Source organism: Pristiophorus japonicus, chromosome 8, assembly GCF_044704955.1.
Source record: "Pristiophorus japonicus isolate sPriJap1 chromosome 8, sPriJap1.hap1, whole genome shotgun sequence".
Lineage (NCBI taxonomy): Eukaryota > Metazoa > Chordata > Chondrichthyes > Pristiophoridae > Pristiophorus > Pristiophorus japonicus.
This window is the reverse complement of record NC_091984.1, coordinates 63,182,649-63,207,740: the sequence shown is the minus strand read 5'-3', so window position 1 is coordinate 63,207,740 and position 25,092 is coordinate 63,182,649. Positions and strand designations below refer to the sequence as shown.

At 46.4% G+C, this 25,092-nt stretch overlaps 1 protein-coding gene across 1 annotated transcript in view; it reads left to right on the top strand.

Annotated features, from left to right (window-relative positions):
* The window catches only part of gpx7 (glutathione peroxidase 7), a 52,450-nt gene extending 30,198 nt beyond the window's left edge, over positions 1–22,252 (top strand). The window contains exon 4 of the transcript XR_011593971.1: positions 22,191–22,252. The gene's annotated coding sequence lies outside the window, so the exon portion shown is untranslated. The remainder of the gene's footprint in view (positions 1–22,190) is intronic.
* The last annotated feature ends 2,840 nt before the right edge of the window (positions 22,253–25,092 follow it).

Sequence of the window (25,092 nt, the reverse complement as noted above, 5' to 3'; positions counted from 1 at the left end):
CAATGTAAGTCCGCGAGCACTGGGGTGGTAGATGAATGGGACATGGTGCGAATTAGGATATGGGCTTCAGCGTTTTGGATGACCTCCAGTTTAGGGAGGGTGCAAGGTGGGAGACCAGCCAAGAGAGCTTTTGAATAGCACAGGACCTGAACACCTGCAGTAGCTTAAAAGGGCATGCTGCCACCCCAATGACAAAAGTTGACTCTGGGTGACATGCAAGAACATAAAAACATAAGAATTAGAAGCAGGAGTAGGCCATACCTGCTCCACCATCATGGTTGATCTTTGACCTCCACTCCACTTTCCCGCCCGATCTCCATACCACTTGATTCCCCTAGAGTTCAAAAATCTATCTATCTCAATCTTGAATGTATTCAATGACTCAGCATCCGCAGCCATTTGAGGTAGAAAATTCCAAAGATTCACAACCCTCTGAGTGAAGAAATACCTCCTCATCTCCTTATCCTGAGACTATGTCCCCTGGTTATAGACTCTGCAGCCCTGTCAATTCTCCTTAGAGTATTGTATGTTTCAATGAGATCACCACTCATTCTTCTAAAGCATGTATGTCCTTTTTCAGATAAGGAGACCAAAACTGCACAGTACTGCAGGTGTGGTCTCACCAAATGCCCTGTACAATTAATAAGACTTCCTTACTCTTGTACTCCAACCCCCTTGCAATAAAGGCCAAGATGCCACTTCCGTTCCTAATTGCTTCCTGTACCTGCATGCTAACTCTGTGTTTCATGTACGAGGACCCCTAAATCTCTTTGAACATGAACATTTGATAGTTTCACCACTTTGCCAGAAGTGCAGCAGAAACACTTGAATCTTGCTCGAGGAGCGTTCTCTATTCTTTGATGATTCAAGTAGAGACATTAGGGTCTATCTGGATGGATGAATTATCCTGTGATCTTGTGATACACTATTCGCTGTGGTTATAGGTTCTGAGAAAAAATATTTAATTATTGCCCATTAATGTCAAATTTGAAGACTTTTATATTATTAATGATAACTTCACTTGAATCATCAAATGAGAGAGAACTCTCTCCAGAGCAAGTCACGTGTTTCATGGGGTTTCAGCTGCACTTCTGGCAAAGTTACGGGACCAGTTCCGAGGAATACCTGGGCAATAAATTGCCTTTTTAATTAATGAGGATACCTACAAGGACACTTGGAAAGCAGTTTTTGTAATGGAAGTCCTTATTCCAGAGAAGAAAAATCAAAGCATACCTATTATTTTCAATCCTCTTTCGTTATCAGAGAATTTAAGTGCTTATTTATATGTTTTACTTGATAGTGTAATTTTACATCCCCCCAAAAAACTGGTCTTGCTGCTTCCTCTAACTCTTCAGACAAGCGTAAGTGAGAAGTTAGCGAGTTCAAGAGGGCAGTAACTTCACTTATTGATTATAGGCGTCCAAGGAACTTTTTTAACCCCTTTCACATTTTTTTTATCACTCATTTACATTTCACTTTACTGCAATACTTTTCTCTCTTCCCAGAAAATAGTTTTGGAATCCTAGCTTTCCCCTCGCCCCATACCCACATTCAGATTGACTTTGGACAAGGGATAACTTGACCCATGGGCATACTACTTTATGCCATCATAATGGAGAAAGAGTTGAAGCAGCAGCAGGTCCAGGTCAAAAGAATCAGACACACAGCAGAAACCCAACAGGTAATATCCTCCCCCAGCCGGCAGTATAGCAGAAACCCAACAGGTAATACCATCCCCCAGCAGGTCCCAAAGGCCTCTCCGAGGAGGTGTGCTTCCAATTGCTATCCCTCTCCAAGATGCAACTGCGCATCTCTGTCAAGGTCATGATCAAAATTTGCAGATTCGCTCCACTGCCATAACTGTTCTGTCCGTGGCAATTAAACAACCCTCAACTTTTACAGCTCCATATCCTTCCAGGCTGCTACAGGGAGCCAGGGGGCTGTCAGGATGTGTATCGTGCAGGTGACGGATACCCTCTTTCATAAAGCAGCTGAATTCCGCCATGTAGGCATTGCCCCCTCCCCCACTTCCAGGCAACATAGGCTCAGAGCATTCTATAGGATCGATGGATTTCCCAGGGCGCCAATATGGCAGGCAAGCATCACTGAAGGTGCCAACCAAAGCAGCCACTGATGTACATGATTAGGAAAGGGTTCTATCCCCAGGATGTTCCGTTCGTCTGATGCAAACCAGGGCGTCTCCTTAGTTGCCCCTGCAAGCAGCATCTGAAGGCAGATTGTGCAGGATATCTTGATCGACTGACTGCCTACAGTGGAAGCAGCTCCGCAACAGATGACACCTCAGCAAACCTCTTCGGCTCAACAGAACTTTGACATGCAGCATCACTTGGATAAAGAAATCCACACCAAATGAGTGCCCCCTTTCCTGAAACACTATCATGACCATAAGTGACAAACCTCAACATAACTGCAGAGTGTATTCCAAACAAAACACTCCGATACAGAAAAACAATATTTGTGTCTAAATTATAAGACTTGATACTCACTCTTAGCACTGAGCTTCCCTCCTGTGCCAAATCATATCTATCCTTGTGCTACGTCCAAATGCTCCCCTCGGGCCTGTATCACGAGAGCTAGTTGGCTCCTGATGCTGCACTAAAGGGTCATGAGACTGAGGAGGCCCTTGACTCATGGCAGCTGGTTCCTGATAGTGGGGCATTGCTGGGTGCATCTGCACAGGGAGCTTCTTGGCAGCTTGTTCTCACTCACCACCATCTGCAGGCATTATGCTCTGTGGGTACTGTTGGAGTCCTGGTATGTGCTGATGTACTGAGAGACGGCAGTATCAGGCACATGGACTCCACCCGCCGCCATTCCACTGGGCCCTGGTTATGCAGCTCCACTGCTTTGTTGGATGGCTGGCCTAACGGCAGCTATCAGATCTGTCCAGCCCTGAGACGTGGCAGTGGCCACAGTCTGGAAGCCATGGTCAATGCTGCGCTCTAATTTGTCCCCACTTGCCTCCAGGGCTGTAGTATGTGCTTCCATGGAGATGATTGCCTACATTGCAAACTTGATTCGACTTCAAAAGTGTTTCATTGGGTATAAAACACTTTGGGATATTGAAAAAGGTGCCATATTAATGAACTCCTTTCATTTTACTTCTCTCCCTATCCTCTTCCGTATTTCACCGAGTTTTTCTTTATTTCTGTTTGAGAGGTGATAGGTGGTGTGGTGCGAAGGGGAAGGGAGCCACTGCAGTTTTGTTATTCCAATGTTCAAGGTCCAGTTTTCACAACAATACAAATGCTATTGACTATATTTAACCATTGAGCATGCTAGTCCTTTTGACTATTATACACAAAAATGCCTTCATTTTATTAAATATATTATTTTTCCACAGTATATTCTCCGCCTCATCGAAATTTTCCCCTTTCAATGCAGTTGGCCTTGAAATGTATTTTTTCCAAACAAAAAGAAAAATCTATTAAAAAACAATTACACATGTTACTGCTACTGAAAGACATATGCCTTATAGATACAACTTATGGGGCTCAATTCTCCCCAAGCCCGTTTTCTGGCGTATTGCCAGAGTTACACCCGTTTTTCTAGGCCAGAAATGCGCAGAAATATTTTGCCAAAATTTCCCTGATGTATAATTTGAATTTGGCGGCGCGCAGTGTGTCCGGTCACCTCGGTGGGTGGAAAGTGCTGTCTGCACCGAAAAACGAAGCCGCACCTTCTGTGTATGCGCGGAAAAAAAGTGATGTTTTTGACGTCGTTCCAATGCACGCGCATGTTCAGTACAGCTCGGATTTGGCAATTGGCCATTTTTAAAGAGCCAGTTGTGTGTGTGAGAAATAGTGCTCTGAGAGCATTGGGAAAATCGAAGCTGGAGCAATACAAGATGCAACACAGTGCAAGGAACTAGTTACTGTGATTGAGAACAGATGGCAGGAGCTGGACACCAGCAGAGGTCACATAAAAGCTCCACTCAAAAAAATGAAGAAACGCTGGAACCAAGTTGCAGAAGATTACTGCGCGGTGATGACCACCACGAGATCTGGAGGCCGGTGTAAAAAGAAATGGCAGGACCTTGGTCAAGTAGTTAGTGTAAGAAATATTCTCATTTATTCAATGGAATTGAAATTGCAATTGTAAATGTAACCAGCTGTATATGTCCCACCCAGAAAGACACCCTCTCTAAAAAGTTGCATTTTCATCTTTGCAGAGGAAGGTGATACATAATAAAAGGGAAAGAACTCGAACAGGACGAGGCCTGACAAATCTGCTCCCACTGACACCCTTGGAAGAGAGGGTCGCTGCTTTGATGGGTCTTGCCTGGAAAAAAGCAATCAGTACTGCACAAGCTGGGCCCACACTATGGAGAGGATAAGTCCTGCAAATTCATAATGGTCCTTCAAATCAGCCTGCTGCCTGGCCTGCAACGTGTGAGCCTACTCATGCCACCCATCCTGCCCCCTCCTCTGCTGCTAACCATTTGACTGTTCTGTTATATTTTGCAGAACTTGAGGTCAACCCTGATGATGCAGAAGATTCAGACGTGGACGAGCCTGAAGAGGAGAACATCTTCCAATCCATCCGTGGGCATGAGGGGGAGGGGATGGAGCTGGATGAAGCTCCCACTGTTGTAATGACTTTGGAGGAGGTGCCGCTCATGGAGGCGACAGCCCCTTCTGTGACTAGTGGTTTGAGTGTTGGTGGGACATTCCATGGTTTCACGCCTTCCGAGGTTGCAGCGAGGCACACCCAGGGCCCCACTGTCCCAGGCTGCAGGTCTCAGCGTTGGGGTGCGAGCCACACCCGTGGGGAGGAGGGGTAGGAGAGCTCGACTGCTCTCTCCTGGAGATGCAGGATCTAACAGATGTGGTTCAGATTATGTAATTGAGTGCGGAGAGCATTGACCCTACCCGATCACTCCTGGAAGCCATCAGTGGGATGAGGGATGAGGTAGCGGGACTGTCGGGAGATTTAACAGCAATGACACAAGAAATGGGAAAGATATCCGGGACCATCAGTGAGGGAATAGTGGCCATGAGGGAGAGAATGTCAGAGGTTGTGCAAATCACGTCACTGACCATGAGGGACGGAATGTTGCAGTTTGTTGAGACACGGTCAGGGCGCATGAGGGACGGTATGTTGGAGTTAGCTGCTGCAATAAGGGAACACACCTAGACCCTGCGTCCATTGACAGAATCAACTGTCACTGTCACTCCCACTCCAATCCCCACACCAGCCTCTGAAGAGCCCAAAGCCGGGCCGTCCAACTTGCCGCCTGGGCCCTCCAACTTACTGCCTGATGCCGACGACCCCCACCCTCAAGAGGTGCGCTGTACCCGAGATGTTAGCTTGGTATCAAGCCCAGAAACACTGCGCCACCTCCTGTGGACAGGGGTGATGGAGAGTCCAAGACCAAGCGCAGCGGGCGGGGGTAGACTAAGGGGGAGGAGAGCTGGGTGCAGCCTTTCTTTGCTGCTGCTGTTGTTGTTATTATTGTTACTGTTGTAACTGTTCTCAAATTAAAAGTTTTTTGTAGATTATGTAAATTTACAAGTTTTTAAGTGATCTTAAAGTAAAGTTTGATACAAGAATAATTTTTATAAAGTTAAGTACATTGTAAACTTTTGAATAAAATATATTTTACAATAAAACTGAATCACGTTCCATTAACAGAACACAACATTACGGAACAGCTCCAAACAGTAAACATGTCCATGTGGAATAGTTGTCATTAAAGGGGCATGATGGCCCCTCCTCCTCCTCCTCCTCCTCCTGCTCCTCCCCCTCCTCCTCCTCCTCCTCCTTCTCCTGGGTTGTACCCTTTGTCTCCCAGTAGCCAGCTCTGTCCTTCTGGCTGCTACTGAACCATGGCAGATATAACGCTGTCGTGTAGGATAAATGTATCGTGGGTGCTGCCAGGGTATCTTGCATCGACTGACATGATATGATGCATGTCATCACACACGAGCTGCACATTAATGGAGTAGAAGCCTTTTTTGTTCCTGGACATCTTGGAATCCTTCAAAGGTGCTCGCAAGATGATGTGGGTACAATCAATGCAGCCCTGTACCTTTGGGAAGACAGCAATCCTGGAGAAGCCCACAGCCCGGTCATGGATTGCTTGGGCGGTCATGGAGAACTTTATGAAATCATTTCGATTCGCGTACAGTGCAGCCGTGACCTGACGAATGGAGACAAGTGTTGTCAGGATGAGAGATGGCGCCCACTTCCCCAGTTGTAGCTTGAAATGATCCGGAGACATAGAATGAAAGTGCAGCAGTAACCTTCGCTTCAACTGACAAAACAGTCCTCCTGCCCTAGAAATAGTGGATGCATTGGTGATCATTTTCCAACAGTCTGTCGACTCTGGATCAGTTCCTATGGACTGGAGGGTAGCTAATGTAACACCACTTTTTAAAAAAGGAGGGAGAGGGAAAACGGGTAATTATAGACCAGTTAGCCTGACATCAGTAGTGGGGAAAATGTTGGAATCAATCATTAAGGATGAAATAGCAGCGCATTTGGAAAGCAGTGACAGGATCGGACCTAGTCAGCATGGATTTATGAAAGGGAAATCGTGCTTGACGAATCTTCTGGAATTTTTTGAGGATGTAACTAGCAGTGTGGAAAAGGGAGAACCAGTGGATGTGGTGTATCTGGACTTTTCAAAAAGGTCCCGCACAAGAGATTAGTGTGCAAAATCAAAGCACATGGTATTAGGGGTAATATACTGACGTGGATAGGGAATTGGTTGGCAGACAGGAAGCAGAGAGTCGGGATAAACAGGTCATTTTCAGAATGGCAGGCAGTGACTAGTGGAGTGCCACAGGGCTCAGTGCTGGGACCCCAGCTCTTTACAATGTACATTAACGATTTAGATGAAGGAATAGAGTGTAATATCTCCAAGTTTGCGGATGACACTAAACTGGGTGGTGGTGTGAGCTGTGAGGAGGACGCTAAGAGGCTGCAGGGTGATTGGACAGGTTAGGTGAGTGGGCAAATACATGGCAGATGCAGTATAATGTGGATAAATGTGAGGTTATCCATTTTGGGGGCAAAAACACGAAGGCAGAATATTATCTGAATGGCGGCAGACTAGGAAAAGAGGAGGTGCAACGAGACCTGGGTGTCATGGTTCATCAGTCACTGAAAGTGGGCACGCAGGTACAGCAGGTGGTAAAGAAGGCAAATGGAATGTTGGCCTTCATAGCTAGGGGATTTGAATATAGAAGCAGGGAGGTCTTAATGCAGCTGTACAGGGCCTTAGTGAGGCCTCACCTGGAATATTGTGTTCAGTTTTGGACTCCTAGTCTGAGGAAGGACGTTCTTGCTATTGAGGGAGTGCAGCGAAGGTTCACCAGACTGATTCCCGGGATGGCTGGGCTGTCATATGAAGAGAGACTGGATCAACTGGGCCTTTATTCACTGGAGTTTAGAAAGATGAGAGGGTATCTCATAGAAACATATAAGAATCTGACGGGACTGGAGAGGATAGATGCGGGAAGAATGTTCCCAATGTTGGGGAAGTCCAGAACCAGGGGACATAGTCTTAGGATAAGGGGTAGGCCATTTAGGACTGAGATGAGGAGAAACTTCTTCACTCAGAGAGTTGTTAACCTGTGGAATTCCCTGCCGCAGAGAGTTGTTGATGCCAGTTCACTGGATATATTCAAGAGGGAGTTAGATATGGCCCTTCAGGCTAAAGGGATCAAGGGGTATGGAGAGAAAGCAGGAAAGGGGTACTGAGGGAATGATCAGCCATGATCTTATTGAATGGCGGTGCAGGCTCGAAGGGCCGAATGGCCTACTCCTGCACCTAATTAATATGTTTCCATGTTTCTATGTTTACTAATTCGAATCTTGTGACTTCTCTCTCTCCCTTCCCCTCCCCGGGCTCCAAGGCTTCCGATCGGCACCTTGCTCGCTCGCTCTCTCCCCTCCCCCGCCCCGCCCCGCCCCCCACGGCTTGTTTTGTACCTGAGCCGCTGTGTCTGGGCGCGAGGCTGATTCTGCCAGCTAAAGCTACAACACTCCAGCCCTGCGTCAAGACATTCAGTGGTGGCGTGTGAGTGAGTAAAAAAATGAGAAAACTTCTGAAATCCAACAAATTTACAATTATATGTTGACAGGTTTAAAAAAAGTTGAACTTTATTATTGATTTTGACAGTGTTTTTGACTCCCTCCAAAATCTTCGATTTAAAAACAGTGGCATCTTTCAGCGCAGATTTGTGAATGTGCGCTGGTTTTCTTAACTCACCAGAAGGTTTTTCGGGAGTGGCCAGATACGCCGACCTAAGAGAAAAAAATGTTGTCCAAACTGCGAACAATTGAAAAAACTGTCGCAGACATGAGGGAACGTCATAAAACACTGGCCTAGAAAAATCGTAACTAAGTCAGTTACGCTGGCGCAGATTGCAGGGGGAAACATTGAAAAAAAAGCTCCCAAAAAAACGTTGCGCGCCAAAAAAGGGCGCAAATAACCAGAGAAAATTGAACCCCTGAAAATAAAACAGAAAATGCTGGAAACATACAGCAGATCTGGCAGCAACTACAAAACAAAAGGAAATATTTTAATTTGGGATTTCCCATTTATTTAGAATATTTGTGATACTATTTATCTATCACTTTTGAAATCTTGTTTAAGATGCAAATATCTTTGATTAATATGGAATACTTGCCTTTATTAGTCAAGGCATGGAATACAAGAGCAAGGAGGTTATGCTTGAACTGTATAATACACTGGTTAGGCTGCAGCTGGAGTACTGTGTGCAGTTCTGGCCACCACATTACAGGAAAGATGTGATTGCACTGGAAAGGGTGCAGAGGAGATTTACAAGAATGTTGCCTGGACTGGAAAATTATGGCTATGAGGAAAGATTGGAGATGCTGGGTCTGTTTTTTTTGGAACAGAGGAGGCTGAGGGGAAACCTGATTGAGGTGTATAACATTATGAGGGGCCTGGATAGAGTAGATAGGAAGGACCCGTTTCCCTTGGCAGAGGGGTCAACAACCAGGGGGCATAAATTTAAAGTAATTGGGGGAAGGTTTAGAGGAGATACGAGGAAAATGTCTTCATCCAGAGGGTGGTGGGGGTCTGGAACTCACTGCCTGAAAGGGCGGTAGAGGCAGAAACCCTCACCACATTTAAAAGGTACTTGGATGTGCACTTAAAGTGCTGTAACCTATAGGGCTATGGACCAAGAGCTGAAAAGTAGGATTAGGCTGGATAGATCTTGGTAGTCCGGCATGGACACGATGAGCCGAAATGGCCTCCTTCTGTGCTGTAAATTTCTATGATTCTATGATTCTATGATTCTATGATTCTTCTTCCCTCCCTCTAAAACATCATTCTCAGTTATTTAACTTATAAAGTCTATTTTTTGCTCTATCTCCCACAATGGATTTACAGCATTTGATGAAGATTAAAGTACTTTTACTCCCACTTACTTCCCTGGGTTTTTAGTTCTCGCTAATGCTGCCGCTGATGTCTAGTGACCTCCAGCTCGAACAGTTGATTGTTTCTAATGGTCTGGGCCCGGCTGGCTGATTGACTCCAGCTGCAAAATCTCAGCTTAGTGTCAAAATGCCTCATAAACATTCCCCTGTGTGCCTGGTGCAAACATTAGTCCCCTTTAAGGAACACAAAAAATATAAGGGTACAAATTGCACTGGTGACACAATCAGTAGCATGCAGGTGCTTTCTGTGTTACAGACACAGAGACAGGACCTCATGAGTTTTCTGAGGTTCCTCATTTGCCTAAAGGAGCCATGTTCCCAGTGTAGGTTAGCCGACGTGTTGTGCGGCAGGAACGTAAACTTAAAACTGCAGATACAACTACTTAAAGAGGCGACTGCACTTCTGGTTGTATAGAATCTGTTGTTGCTTTGTTTTTTTCTGATGCTGAACTGGGAGCTTGTAAATGACCAAGAAGGAGCACTGAACGTTGTGCTCTGGGAGCTGATGCAAAGCAAGGTTGTCATTTTTGGCTGTCTGTGGCATCGTCTCCAGTAAGCAACAGTCAGGCCTGCGTGGGGCGAGGTAGTAGAGTAGGAGAATAGAGTTTCTGCTAGTAGAAATTCTTCCTCTCTGATGTAGAAAAAATTCAACATCTTCTATAAAGTTTGCCAAGGTAAGTGACTGCTAATGTTATCTCTTCACAGTGTTGTGGCATGGTGTCACACATATACACGTTTCCCCTCTACCAGGTGCATCATCACATCGGATGCTTCCTCACTTTACGGACCCCTTTGCTCTCTCCAACACTAGCAGAAGACAACCTATATTCATGCATATCACACCTTTCACATTCCCAGGAAATCTTTTACTGATGGTGGGAAGGGTCATTAAAGACTTGCCCAATGCATGCTGCATGTTCCTGCAATTTTATTTTGGGAAGCACAGCGGCCAGTTGCTTAATTAAGTCTGGGATTGTTAAACAGTCAACACTTCATTAATCTCTTTGTGTGTGCATGTAAAGGAGGACTGCAACACAAAAGAGAGTTTGGCAACTGGAAGGGGTCGAACCAATCTGACTCTAGATATTTTGGGCCGCCACTCTGTGATGCCTTTTAGAGAGGGGTATGCATGTGGCCCATCTGTATCTACAGGCTACTATCTCACTCAGGCATTCTACCAATAGTCAACGCACCTGACACCACATTATTTCACAGCATGTTTTGACTAATGAAATGTGTTACAAAAAGTGAATTGCAGGTTAAATATATGCTTCTCCCCATGCTGATAATTTGTGTACAGCAAGGTCCAACAAGCAGTAATGAGGTAAATGACCAGATCATCTATTTTAGTGTTGATGATTGAAGTATAATGTTGTCCGGAACATCAGGAGAGCTGCCTTGCTCTTCTTCAAATAATGCCATGGAAACTTTAACATCTACCTGCGAGGGCAGATAGGGTCTCGGTTTAATGTCTCATCCAAAAGACATCACCTCCAATCGTGTCAGCCTGGATTATCTGTTCAAGTCTGTGGAGTGGTGCTCAAACCTTCTGACAACCTTCTGACTCCGAGACAAGAGTGCTATCACTGAGCCAAGGCTGATACTGCTGATTGTTTTGGAGTTGCCATGTGCTCCAGAGTTGAATGCAGTGCTGACCAAATATCCATTATGCTGCCAAGATGCTGGTAGCGTACTCTTCCTACTGGGTTACCATCTGCAGTACATTCTGGGACACCATCTCCAGTGTCTGCATATATATTTTGTGCTCTACAATAATCCATAGTTTACATGCAGGACCTCTGAGATCTATATCCTGAGAGTCTCAGCTGAAGATAGACATCTTTGGCTCCTGTCAACTGCCATTGCCTCCTCTTCTTCCAGTCTCAGCTCTTATGGCCAATCCTGCTCTGTGCCTCACTGTCAGGCTACCTGTCCACTCCCTTCTGCTTCACTAACTACTCCCCCCACACCACCACCACCACAATCCCATAATGGTTATCTCTGGGGTGATGCTTGGAACAGAGTGAAAAGTGGGTGGGAGGCCCTGCCGCTGAAGAAACAGGTTTCTCTTGCAGCTTTTCCCCTGCTTATTGTTATGGCACATCTGTGAGGTCACAAAAAGAAAAGAGGGAAGCAGGACTAGATGCGCAGCACAATGGTTACAGTACTTTAAGTAAAGATATGACCTTAAGCATTCACAGTGTATTGTGCTGTAGGAGCTGAAGAGACACGAGAAGATGAATGTTCGGACCAATCTGCAGCTGGAAACTCCCCTCATACTTCTGTGTCTACATAAGCCTACATAGTATGAAGGTCTTCAACTTTCCATCATGTGGAATGCAGCCCAGCTTTCAGTAGGTGTTCCTTACAGAGGGTGATAACATGTGCAGGAAAGGAGAAATGCAAATCATGTGAGGTTTTTACTACTTCCCTTCATGTCAGGCTATGACTAAAGGAACACTGGAGGGGAAGGAAGAGAATGAAACGTCTTGTGATACCTCATGCAGTAAGTTATAGATGATGCTCAACATAGTGAGAGCAAGGAGACTGAAAATGTCAAACCTGCTTCATATATTTTTTCGAGCTGTGGCTGTCTCTCCTTACCTTTGATAGCCTGAAAAGGCCACTGAATAGCTTTTACCACTGAGTTGTCATGTGGGGTCGGTGGAAGTGCCACTGATTGCCAAGGTTAGCGCCTTCCATTATACCGGGACCATTACTTTAGTTGTCTGCCTTCAATCAGTACAAAATCACTGATCCTTCCTTTCCATTATTAGGACCAATAAAATCTGTGGAAAAGTCTGAAAACTTGAGTGCAACACGCACAGAAATGCCTCTTCTGGTCTACTTATTATTGCTTTTAGTTTTGAACTCAATTGCCTGCTGCTTTCAGCCGTTGCCGTCAGTTAAATGCTGTAACAGCATTGCTTTCCCAGCGCCCCCCACCCCCCAAAGGCATGCTATGAGTGAGTGCTAATAGTGCTGGGAGCCCACTCCGAGGCCGCGATTTTGCCGACCAGGTCTGGAGTGAGGGGGGGCGATGTCGGGGGCAGGTTCCAACCCCGCTCCTGGCTCAATGCTGGATTCCCCAAGACTTTCCCCTGATTGGGCTTGTTAAGCTCGCCCTGCGAGGTTCCCGACCAATTAAAAAGAAGTGGGTCTGATGATGTCATTTGATGACGCGTCATCAGCCGATTTCTTTAAAGGGACCATGTCCAAGTTTATTTTGATAGTTGTCAGTGTTCTGCAGCATTGAGGTGCTACAAACACAGACAATCACTGCACAAAGGTGCACGGCTGCACCCAGACTCTCCCATGACTCCCTCCAGATGCTTATGGAGGGAGTCACAGCATGCAGGGAGATCCTTTTCCCTTTCCATGGGCAGAAGGGACCTCCCAAGGACACCAACGCAGTCTGGTTGCACATTGCACAGGAGGGCAGAAGCAGGGATGTCATCAGAAGGAACCTGGCTGTAGTGGGGCAAACCTTTCAATGATCTCAGTTGATCATGAAACATTACTGCAAAGCCACACTCAACCTCATCCTGCTGTGCCACTCATCACATCCCCATCACACTGCCTTCTCTACCCTACTCCTGCACATTCTCACTCACACTAACTTACCTTGCACCTACACACATCCCTCTCTCTCTCTCTACATTATCACCATCCCCATCTCACTAGCCACCCCTCACACTCACCCTTGTCTAATCATACCAACTAACAACACACTGGGTCTTTTAGCCAAAGTTCATGTAAAGTTTCTGTTAATGTGTTATCAAACATTGGAATCTTTATTTTGCACTTTCTGGGATAGATTTGTGTGCTTCTTTGGAAGTGGCTTAGTGAGTTGTAGTGAATGGTAAAACATAATGGTACACCCTGCAATGGTGATGAGTGTGAAAGGAAGGACTTGGGCATTGTAGGAATGCTTTATGGTGTTGGTGTGGGGTGGTGCCAATCTGGCGCATCATGTGGCAGCCAGGGTGTGCAGCGTCAAGTGAAATAAATATGGCCATGGTGAGGCCATCCCTGGTCATCTGTGGCTTCCCGGGCAGCAATGTGGTCGGGTGCTGATGCCCTGTGTCCTGTGCAGCATCAGGTGATTGCGGAGAAGGTTGGTGTTGTTGGTGATTGTGGTGTACTTGGTGATGCTGGTGTTGGGGCAGATTGTGGTGAGATTTTTTCAAGGGCACCGATGCTGCTGGAATAGATGACAGCTGAAGTTGAGATGACAGAAGCAATCGGTCAATGGTGAGAGAGTTTGCTCCAAGGAGGTGACACTGGATAGAGAGTTTACTCCAAATGCTTCCCACCTAGCTAAAGCTGAAAAATATATTCCAAATCCTGAAAGCTCTAGCTTCTAACATTGCAAAGTGAACAGCTGTGAAAGGTAGCTTTTGTACCATTTTTTTAGCTGACACCTATTCAGGGGAATGGAGTCATTGAAAACCAGACCTACCGACCTGACGTAGTCCCCGAGCACCGTGAAAGTCATCAAAAAGCTAGAAAAATGGTAAATAGATGATAAATGATGTTTAAGTACCTTTAAACACCTGCTTAACTATGTCAATTGGCTCACCCGCCGCTTAGTGCCGGGTCCGTAAAGTGCAGGCAGACCTGGCACTTGAGAAACTGATCCGGGCCCACCTCTGAATCCGACCTCTGAACGTCGGCAAAATCCAGTGTGGTAAAAACCTGAGGACGGAAAATAGAATGGTGTCAGAGCATAGGAACATCAATAGCTTGAAGTCCCACCCTGATGTATTACTGGTGGATGTACAATCATGGAGACAAATCTAGGCCTACAACAAATTTGTTACATTTTGAGGTATTATCCTGGATATTTTTATTAGGTTCAGTATTACAAGCCACTCCTCTAAGCAGACCTCGCATTCCTGTGAGCCAGACTGCCCAGTAGCTAATTAAGTGTAACGAGACCCAGAGGCCCATCACTGTACGCTGTTGGAAAGCCTTATACACAATATGATTTATGATTACTTGGATAGTATGGCAGCTCCGAGGTGCCCAGCATGTCTTTAGGAAACATAAGTTCTGATGCACTAAGCTTTGCAGAAATGAATGGAATAGTGGATGAAGACAATCCTGTTGATTTTCTGTGCCTTGATTTCCAAAATAAAGTTTAACAAAATACTGCATAGTAGTATAGCCACTAATGGATATTGCCATTTAATATAGATTGAAAGACTTGCATTATATTAGAAAAATTGGAGATGTGGGATCATCTGATAGTTATTTTGATGAATAGAAAGTTGTTATTAATTGGTGTGGGCCAGTCAACAAGCTCCCCGCTGGGGTGGAACTAAACTACAGAACCAGTGGGAACCTGTTCAACTTTCGTTGTCTCCAGGCCAGGTCCAAGACCACCACAACCTCTGTCTTCGAGCTACAGTACGCGGTCAATACCTGGGTCTGCGCACATACAGAGGCTGAACTCCAGGACCCAGGACATAGTCAACGTATTTACTGAGGCGTATGAAAGCATGGGCCTTACGATAAACATCCATAAGACAAAGGTCCTCCACCAACCTGTCTCCGTCGCACTGTCCCCCAGTCATCAAGATCTATGGATCGGCCCTGGATAACACGGACCATTTCCCATACCTCGGGAGCCTCTTATCAACAAGAGCAGACATTGACGATGAGTTTCAACACCACCTCCAGTGTGCCAGTACAGCCTTTGGCCGCCTGAGGAAAAGAATGTTTGAGGACCAGGCCTTCAAATCTGCCACCAAGCTAATGGTCTACAGGGCTGTAGTAATACCCGCCCTTCTGTCCGGCTCAGAGACGTGCACCATGTACAGTAGACACCTCAAGTCACTGGAGAAATGCCACCAACGAAGCCTCCACAAGATCCTGCAAATCCCCTGGGAGGACAGACGCACCAATGTTAGTGTCCTCGACCAGGCCAACATCCCCAGCATTGAAGCACTGACCACACTTGATCAGCTCTGCTGGGCAGGCCACATTGTTCGCATGCCAGACACGAAACTCCCAAAGCAAGCACTCTACTTGGAACTCCTTCACGGCAAACGAGTCAAAGGTGGGCAGAGGAAACTTTACAAGGACACTCTCAAAGCCTCCCTGATAAAGTGCAACATCCCCACTGACACCTGGGAGTCCCTGGCCAAAGATCGCCCTAAGTGGAGGAAGTGCATCCGGGAGGGCGCTAAGCACCTCGAGTCTCATTGCCGAGAGCATGCAGAAATCAAGCGCAGGCAGCGGAAAGAGCGTGCGGCAAACCAGTCCCACCCACCCGTTCCCTCAACGACGATCTGTCCCACCTGTGACAGGGACTGTGGTTCTCATATTGGACTGTTCAGCCACCTAAGGATTCATTTTTAGAGTGGAAGCAAGTCTCCCTCGATTCCGAGGGACTGCCTATGATGATGATTAGGGCCTGGTCATAAGTGGCTCATCGTTTTCATTAATGTTTTAAAGTAGAGCTTAAGTGAAATCATTCTTAACTTCACTAATGACATGAAAATGTTAACAGGGGATAGTAATTCACATCAGTAGGTTGCAGGGCAATTTAAACAATTCAACAGAACGTGTGACAGATACGATTAATGTGGAGAAGAACATTTGGGGTTTAGCAAACTGCTGGCATGTTTACTATTTAAGGTAACAGCTCAAGAAAATGACCGGGGGATATAATCAATGACTTGTTAAATAGGTCCAAACATGGTATGAAGTGGCATTAGGGAATGTAAATAAGGTTTTAGATTGCATTGCTAGAACCATTGAGTAAAACATGGAGAGTATTATACTTAGGCTATATAAGGTTATGGTATAATATTATATAAAATAAATATATATATATATATATATATAAATAAAAGGCTATTGTATATCTGCACTTTGAATATTGCGTCTAGTTTCTTCCCTGCATAATGTGAAAGATATCAAGGCTCCAGTAAAAGTGCAGAGGAGAGTATCCACAATAATACCTATAATTAGTGCTCTTAGTGATGAGGAAAGGCTGTACAAGTTACAGTTATTTGAACAAGTGATTGATTGAGTGGATAAAGGGAATGAAGCAGATAATGGTATTTACGAATTTTCAGAAGGTTTTCGATAAATTGTCTCACAGGAGGCTTGTTACAAAAATTCAGGAATATGGTATGAGGGAAAGCAGCAGCGTAGATAGAATATAGTTTGTTGACAGACAGGAAACAAAGGGTTAGTGTTAAAGGGTGTTGCTCAGACTGGAGAAGCATTGGAAATGGTATAGCCAATTAATAAAGAAAGCCTTGCATTACATAGTGCTATTCACGATCTCAAGACATCCCAAAGCACTTTACTGCCATTGAAGTACTTTTGAAGTGTAGTCACTGCTGTAATGTATAGAAATGCAGCAGCCAATTTACACACAGCAAGATCCCACAAACAGCAATGAGATAATTGCCTAGAAATTGGGGCACGACCAATTTTGGGCATATGGGGGGTGCAGGGTGATATTGCACCTCAAATCTTATTGTAAAAAATGATATAGACAGAGAAGATAGCATATGAGAGTAAACTCGCAAGAAATATAACAACAGACAGTAAGAGCTTCTACCTGTATATAAAAAGGAAGCGAGTAGCTAAAGTAAACATTGGTCCCTTCGAGGATGAGACTGGAGAGTTAATAATGGGGAACAGGAAAATGGCAGGGACTTTGAACAAATATTTTGTATCGGTCTTCATGATAGAGGACACTAAAAACATCCCAATAATTGATGATCAAGGAGCTATTGCGGGGTGGGGAACTTAAAACAATCACTATCACTAGAGATAAAGTACGAGACAAACTAATGGGACTAAAGGTGGACAAGTCCCCTAGAGCTGATGGCCTGCATCCTAGGGTCTTAAAAGAAGTGGCTGCAAAGATAGTGGATGCATTGGTTGTAATCTACCAAAATTCCCTGAATTCTGGAGAGGTCCCAGCTGACTGGAAAACCGCAAATGTAACACCTCTATTTAAGAAAAGAGGGAGACAGAAAGCAGGAAACTATAGACCTGTTAGCCTAACATCTGTCATTGGGGAAATGCTGGAGTCCATCATTAAGGAAGTAGTAGCAGGACATTGAGAAAATCATAATGCAGTCAAGCAGAGTCAGCATGGTTTTACGAAACGGAAATCATGTTTAACAAATTTGCTGGAGTTTTTGAGGATGCAACGAGCAGAGTGGATAAAGGGGAACCAGTTAATGCCATGTATTTGGATTTCTAGAACGCATTTGATGAGGTGCCACACAAAAGGCTGCTGCACAAGATAAGAGCTCATGGGGTTGGGGGTAATATATTAACGTGGATAGAGGATTGGCTAACTAACTGAAAACAGAGAGTGGGGATAAATGGGTAATTTTCAGGTTGGCAAACTGTAACTAGTGAGGTGCCACAGGAATCAGTGCTGGGGCTTCAACTATTTACAATTTATATTAATGACCGAGTGTAATGTCGCCAAATCTGCTGATGATACAAAGATAGGTGGGAAAGCAAGTGTTGAGGAGGACGCAAATAATCTGAAAAGGGATATAGAAAGGCTATGTAGGTGGGCAAAAATTTAGCTTTGGTTGGAAAAATAAAAAAGCAAATTATTATTTAAATGCGGAGCGATCACAAAATGCTGCACTACAGAGGGATCCGGGGGTTCATGTATGTCATGTATTCAACTGTCATTGTATCCCATGTATAAGCTGACCTAAGTTGTACACCTTGAGAACACTGACCACAGAGGGCGAACTTGTGGGAGACACTCCTAACCTGGACTTTCCGGTATAAAAGGGGAAGCTCCACACACCGTCGGTCTCTTGAGGTCTTGGTAATAAAGGTGACTGGTCAAAGTGTGATCTTCTCTCAAGTATGGGCCTCGTGTGCATTTATACTGTATAGTAAGGACATAATATTGGCGATGAGAAACTGGGATTTAAACCACGCGAGCATGGCCACTAGCAGCACAGAAGAGAGGTACTGTGTTGCTGATGATTGGGACGACTTTATTGAGAGACTACAGTAAAGTTTTGTCACTAAGGAATGGTTGGGACAGGATTCATCCAACAAACGCAGGGCTCATCTCCTGACGGTTTGTGGATCCAGAACGTACTCCCTGATGAAGGACCTTCTAGCGCCAGAGAAGCCGGCGGACAAGACGTTCGAAGAGCTCAGTAAGTTGATCGGGGAACACCTTAAACCGGCGAGCAGCATGCATATGGCGAGACACCGGTTTTACACGCACCGGCGGCGAGAAGGGCAAAGCGTTCCAGACCTCGTGGCAGAGCGAAGATGCTGCAAGACTTTTTTATTGAGGGCATCGGGCATGCTGGGGTTTTTACGAAACTGATTGAGACCAAAGACTTGACCTTGGAAGCGGCGGCTATGATAGCCCAGACAATTATCTCAGGGGAGGAAGAGACCAGAATGATTTATGGCAAAAATCTTGGCTTAAATGCGGCAAACGACCAGGGAGTCAACATTGTTAACGCGGCACACAGTTCTCTTGTCAGACAAGAGCAATTGGACATGCCCCAGCATGCAGTCAAACCCAAAGGGGGTATTCAACAGAGACAACGGCTAGCTGAACGGCGATTCATGCCATCGCAATGGACAATGCGGCCAGTAATGGGGCCATCAACACCTGTTAATGGTGCGCTTAAGGACAGTTACAGAGACAGTCAGAGACGATCGACTGGTAATGGATCTTTTGTTTCCAACAATGGGGCCTCTAGCTCATGTTGGAGGTGTGGAGACAAACACCCAGCCAGAGCTTGCAGGTATCAGCAATATACCTGCAGAAACTGCAACGTCAGCGGTCACTTGGCGCGTATGTGCAGGAAGCCTGCAGCCAGGTTGATGTACGAGGAGGACGGGCCCAATGTAAGCCCAACGAGGCCAAATGAATACTGGGGGAAATCGCTGGAAGCTGAAGTTCAGCGAGTTCATGTGGAGCACATATACAGTTCATATACCAGGACGCCACCGATAATGATGAAAGTGCTCCTCAATGGCATCCCAGTATTAATGGAGCTAGACACTGGGGCCAGCCAGTCCCTGATGAGGATCAAACAGTTCAAAAGGTTGTGGGTGTCCAAGGCCAGGAGGCCAAAATTATTGCCGATTAACGCACTGCTACGGACATATACAAAGGAGATCATTCCGGTGCTAGGCAGCGCCACGGTAGTCGTGACCCACAAAGATTCGGAGAACAGGTTGCCGCTCTGGATTGTCCCAGGGGACGGTCCCGCACTACTGGGGAGGAGTTGGCTTGCTGTCATGAACTGGAAATGGGGCGATGTCAATGCAATTTCTTCTGTGGAGCGAGTATCATGCTCACAGGTCCTGGACAAATTTGACTCATTATTTCAACCCGGCATCGGCACTTTCATGGGGGCCAAGGTAGTGATTCACATAAACCCGGACGCCAGGCCAGTACACCACAAGGCCAGAGCGGTGCCGTACGTGATGCGGGAAAAGATAGAATGTGAATTGGACCGCCTGCTGAGGGAAGGCATCATCTCGCCAGTCGAATTCAGTGACTGGGTGAGTCCGATCGTGCCAGTGCTCAAGGCGGATGGGTCTGTCAGGATATGTGGCGATTACAAGGCCACCATCAATCGGTAATGTCACTTCCAAGACCAGTACCCGCTACCGAGAGTGAAGGACCACTTTGCGACGCTATCCGGTAGCAAACTTTTTTCAAAATTGGACCTGACCTCAGCTTACATGACCCAGGAGCTGGCGAGTGAGTCGAAGAAGCTGACCACCATCACGACACACAAGGGGTTGTTTGAGTATAACAGATGTCCGTTCGGGATTCGTTCGGCCGCCGCGATCGTTCAGCGAAATATGGAAAGCCTCCTCAAATCGATTCCAAGGACGGTGGTTTTTCAAGACGACATCCTCATCACGGGTCGCGATACTGAAGGACACCTCCACAACCTGGAGGAGGTGCTACGCAGACTGGATCGGGTAGGGCTGTGACTGAAAAAGGCGAAGTGCGTCTTCTTAGCTCCAGAGGTAGAATTCCTGGGGAGGTGGGTAGCAGCAGACGGGATCAGACCTAGTGCGTCCAAAACGGAAATGATCCAGAGAGCACCCAGACCCCATAACACGACGGAGCTGCGTTCGTTCCTGGGGTTCCTGAAATATTTTGTCAACTTTCTTCCCAAATTGAGCACGCTGTTAGAGCCGCTACACGTGCTGCTACACAAAGGTCGCGATTGGGTCTGGGGGGACAGCCAGGAAAGGGCTTTTGATCGAGCACGCAATTTGTTATGCTCCAACAAACTGTTAATGTTATATGACCCGTGTAAGAAACTTGTTTTAACGTGCGATGCATTGTCCTATGGGGTTCGGGTGTGTGTTGCAGCATGTGAATGCCACTGGTCAGTTACAGCCGGTAGCTTATGCCTCCAGAAGTCTGTCCCGGGCATAAAGGGGCTACGGGATGGTAGAAAAGGAAGCGCTAGCATGTGTATATGCAGTAATAAAAAATGCACCGATACCTATTTGGCACGAAATTTGAGCTGGAGACAGATCACAAACCCCTAACGTCCCTTTTGGCTGACAACAAGCCCATAAATGCGAATGCATCGGTACCACATACAGAGGTGGGCACTTATGTTAGCTGCCTATGACTACACAATTTTGCACAGACAGGGCACTGAAAACTGTGCCGATGCACTCAGCAGGCTACCACTAGCCACCACTGAGGGAGGAATTGAGCATGATGCTGAGATGGTCATGGCTGTTGAAGCTTTCGAAAGCGAAGGTTCACCTGTGACAGCCCGTCAGATTAAAGTCTGGACAAATAAAGACCCGCTACTGTCTTTAGTTAAGAAATGTGTCCTGAATGGGGACTGGGCAGCCACGTACAGGGCATACCCTGAGGAATTTAAACCATTTCATAGGTGCAAGGATGAACTCTCGATTCAGGCCGATTACCTACTGTGGGGAAACTGAGTAGTTATGCCCTAGAAGGGTAGAGAGGTGTTTATCAGAGAACTTCACAATGAGCACCCAGGCATTGTCATGATGAAGGCAATTGGCAGGTCACACGTTTGGTGGCCAGGGATAGATACAGACCTGGAACTTTGTGTTCGCAGGTGCAACACGTGCGCCCAGGGAAGCCCCCCTTAGCCTCTGGTCCTGGCCCGCCAAGCCATGGTCATGCATCCATGTGGACTACGCAGGTCCTTTCATGGGAAAAATGTTTTTGGTTGTAGTAGACGCCTACTCCAAATGGATTGAGTGTGCCATTTTAAATTCAAACACATCCTCTGCCATGGTAGAAAGTCTACGGGCAATGTTCACCGCCCATGGTCTACCGGACGTCTTGGTCAGCGACAATGGCCCATGCTTCACAAGCACTGAATTCCAGGACTTCATGGCAGACAATGGAATCAACCATGTCAGAACGGCACCGTTCAAGCCGGCCTCAAACGGCCTGGCGGAACAAGCAGTGCAGATAATCAAACAGGGGATGCTCAGAATCCAAGGGGGTTCCCTACAAAGCCGCTTATCACGCCTCCTGTTGGCCAATAGATCCTGACCACACTCGCTCACAGGGGTTCCACCCGCAGAGCTGCTAATGAAAAGGACGCTCAAAACCAGGTTATCCCTTATACGTCCTACGATGAAAGAAATTGTTGAGAGCAGGCTTCAGTCACAATGTGACTACCATGACAGGAATGCGAGGGTGCGATGTATTGATGTCAATGACCCTGATTTTGTCCTTAATTACACTGCAGGGCCCAAATGGCTCGCAGGCACTGTGATTGCCAAAGAGGGGAATAGGATTCTGGTAGTTAAACTTACCAATGGACAAATCTGCCGCAAACACGTGGATCAAACTAAAAGGAGGTTCAGCAACTCCATAGAAGAAGCAGGGGAAGAACACGACGTAGAGTTTACTCCACCACAGGTGACCGAACACCTGAACCAAGTGGAGGAGAGCCCAGTCACTGTGGGCAGTCCAGACAGGCCTGAGGTACCGCAAACAGCAGACACTTGGGCCAGCGCCCAACAACCGGAGCCCCAACTCAGGCGCTCTACAAGGGAGCGTAAACCACCAGAGAGACTTAACCTGTGATCCCAATAAGACTTTGGGGGGGGGTGATGTCATGTATTCAACTGTCATTGTAACCCATGTTTCAGCTGACCTAAGTTGTACACCTCAGAACACTGACCACAGAGGGCAAATTTGTGGGAGACACTCCTAACCTGGACTTTCCAGTATAAAAGGGGAAGCTCCACACACCGTCGGTCTCTTGAGGTCTTGGTAATAAAGGTGACTGGTCAAAGTGTGATCTTCTGTCAAGTATGTGCCTTGTGTGCATTTATACTGTATAGTAAGGACATATTAATGTACATGAAACACAAAAAGTTAGTATGCAGATACAGCAAGTAATCAGGAAGGCAAATGGAATGTTGGCCTTTATTGCAAGGGGAATGGCGTATAAAAGTAGTGACGTCCTGCTCCAACTGTACAGGGCATTGGTAAGACCACACCTGGAGTATAGCATACAGTTTTGGTCTCTTTATTTAAGGAAGGATATACTTGCATTGGAGGCAGTTCAGAGAAGGTTCACAAAGTTGATTCCTGAGATGAAGGGTTTGTCATATGAAGACAGGTTGAGCAGTTTGGGCCTATACTCATTGGAGTTTAGAAGAATGAGAGGTGATCTTATTGAAACATATAAGATTCTGATGGGGCTTGACGGGGTAGATGCAGAGAGGATGTTTCCCCTCATGAGGGAATCTAGAACTAGGGGGCATAGTTTCAGAATAAGGGGTCATCTATTTAAAACAGAAATGAGGAGGAATTTCTTCTCTCAGAAGGTCGTGAATCTTTGGAATTCTCTACCTCAGAGAACTGTGGAGGCTGGGTCTTTGAATATATTTAAGGTGGAGATAGACAGATTTTTGAATGATAAGGGAGTCAAGTGTTATTGGGAGCAAGCGCCGAAGTGGAATTGAGGCCAGGATCAGATCAGCCATGATCTTATTGAATGGCGGAGCAGGCCCGAGGGCCAAATGGCCTACTCCTGCTCCTTGTTCTTAAGTTCTTATGTAATAATGCCAGCATGGTGCACCAACCCACCGGCAAAGACTAGAGAGGAGTGGTGAGCAATCGGGCTGCAACTAGCGTCACAGAGACCCTCAGGTAAGTGGCTCCGATGGTCAGGGAGAGGAGAAGGGTGGGGGGGGTGGGGCAGGGATGAGATCAGGTGTGGGGGCCTGTAGTTGTGGGTGACGGGGTTGCGTGGCCGAGAACTTGGGAGATTGGGGGTCAAGGTATGGAGGGTGGAGATTAGGGGGTCGGAGCTGGGGAGAAGGGAGTTCAGAGGAGGGTATTTCAGGGCCGGGGATCTGGGAGTGTTTGGGATGGGGAGTTGAAATTGGGCGGGTGGGGGCGGAGGGAGATCGGGAGTAGGACAGGAGGCCTTGGGGTTTGCAATTGGGGTCAGGTGAGAAAGTCGGGGGAGGTGGGAAGTGGGATCAGTGGTCGGGAGGGGTGGCGATCAGTAGTGTGGTTACATTTGGTTGGGAAGTGCACTTGTTCTCCTCCCAGCACCACATTCAGGTACATTACTTACCTTCTTTGTTGCAGGCAATCCCTCGGGCTGTTTTCCCTGAGTACAGCTGACATTGGTGATGGCAATTGCCAAAGCAATCTTGGATAGGGGACCTCAAGCAGATTATAAGGCCCGTTATTTTCATCTGCAAATGGATTTTATGCAACTTCAGCACGGGTGAAGGACATCTCCTGTTTGTCATTACCAAATATGACGACCAACGCACTTCCGGCCAGAATTGTGCGTGCGTCTCCTGCCCACCACTTTGGGGCATAAGATGATTTCAAGGCACTGCACAATGCAGTTTCTAGGCCAATCTGTTTTAGTGATGTTGGTTGAGGGATAAATATTGGGACACATATTGGCCAAAATAACGGAGAACTCTCATGCTCTCTTTGAATAGTGTCATGGGATTTATTCCGTCTACTTGAGAGAGCGGATGTGGCTTCAGTTTAACGTCTCATCCAAAAGACAACACCTTGGACAGTGCAGAACTCACTACCTCACTGTCTACCCAGAAAAATATAATTTATCATTTAACGCATAACAGATCATAAACTCACCCCTAAGCTTGTCTTCAACAAGGCTCTCCCACATCTCTGCTCACACCTCCACAAACAGCATGGCTCACCCTGATGAGCCTCCGAACATGGTCTAGTATGGTCTACCCTGCCCCAACCAGGAAAAACTTGCATTAAATGTGTCCATCAGCAACCACATGACTATAGTTCCAAGGAATCGCAACTGCATTGTACAAGCTGTCTGCAAATAGTGCACAGTACAGTCCCAAAGCTGTCTTTAAAAAAACATTTTTGAAAGAGGAACAGCAAGAGAGTAGGCAGCTTGGAAGGGAAAGTAAGCTTTAGGTGTACAGGGAATGTGAATATAGAAATGTTGAAAGAGGCATATCCAGAAGGGTGAACTTGAGCCCCACCAGTTCAGGCCAGGAACCTGGAAGAAAGGGGAAGGTTGCAGAGGCCATGGCCAGGGCCCGGGGGGGAAGGCTGGGTCCATTCCAACAAACGTGGATAGGTGGGCGGCAGAGATTCACCAGTACTGTTCCAAATTAATGAGG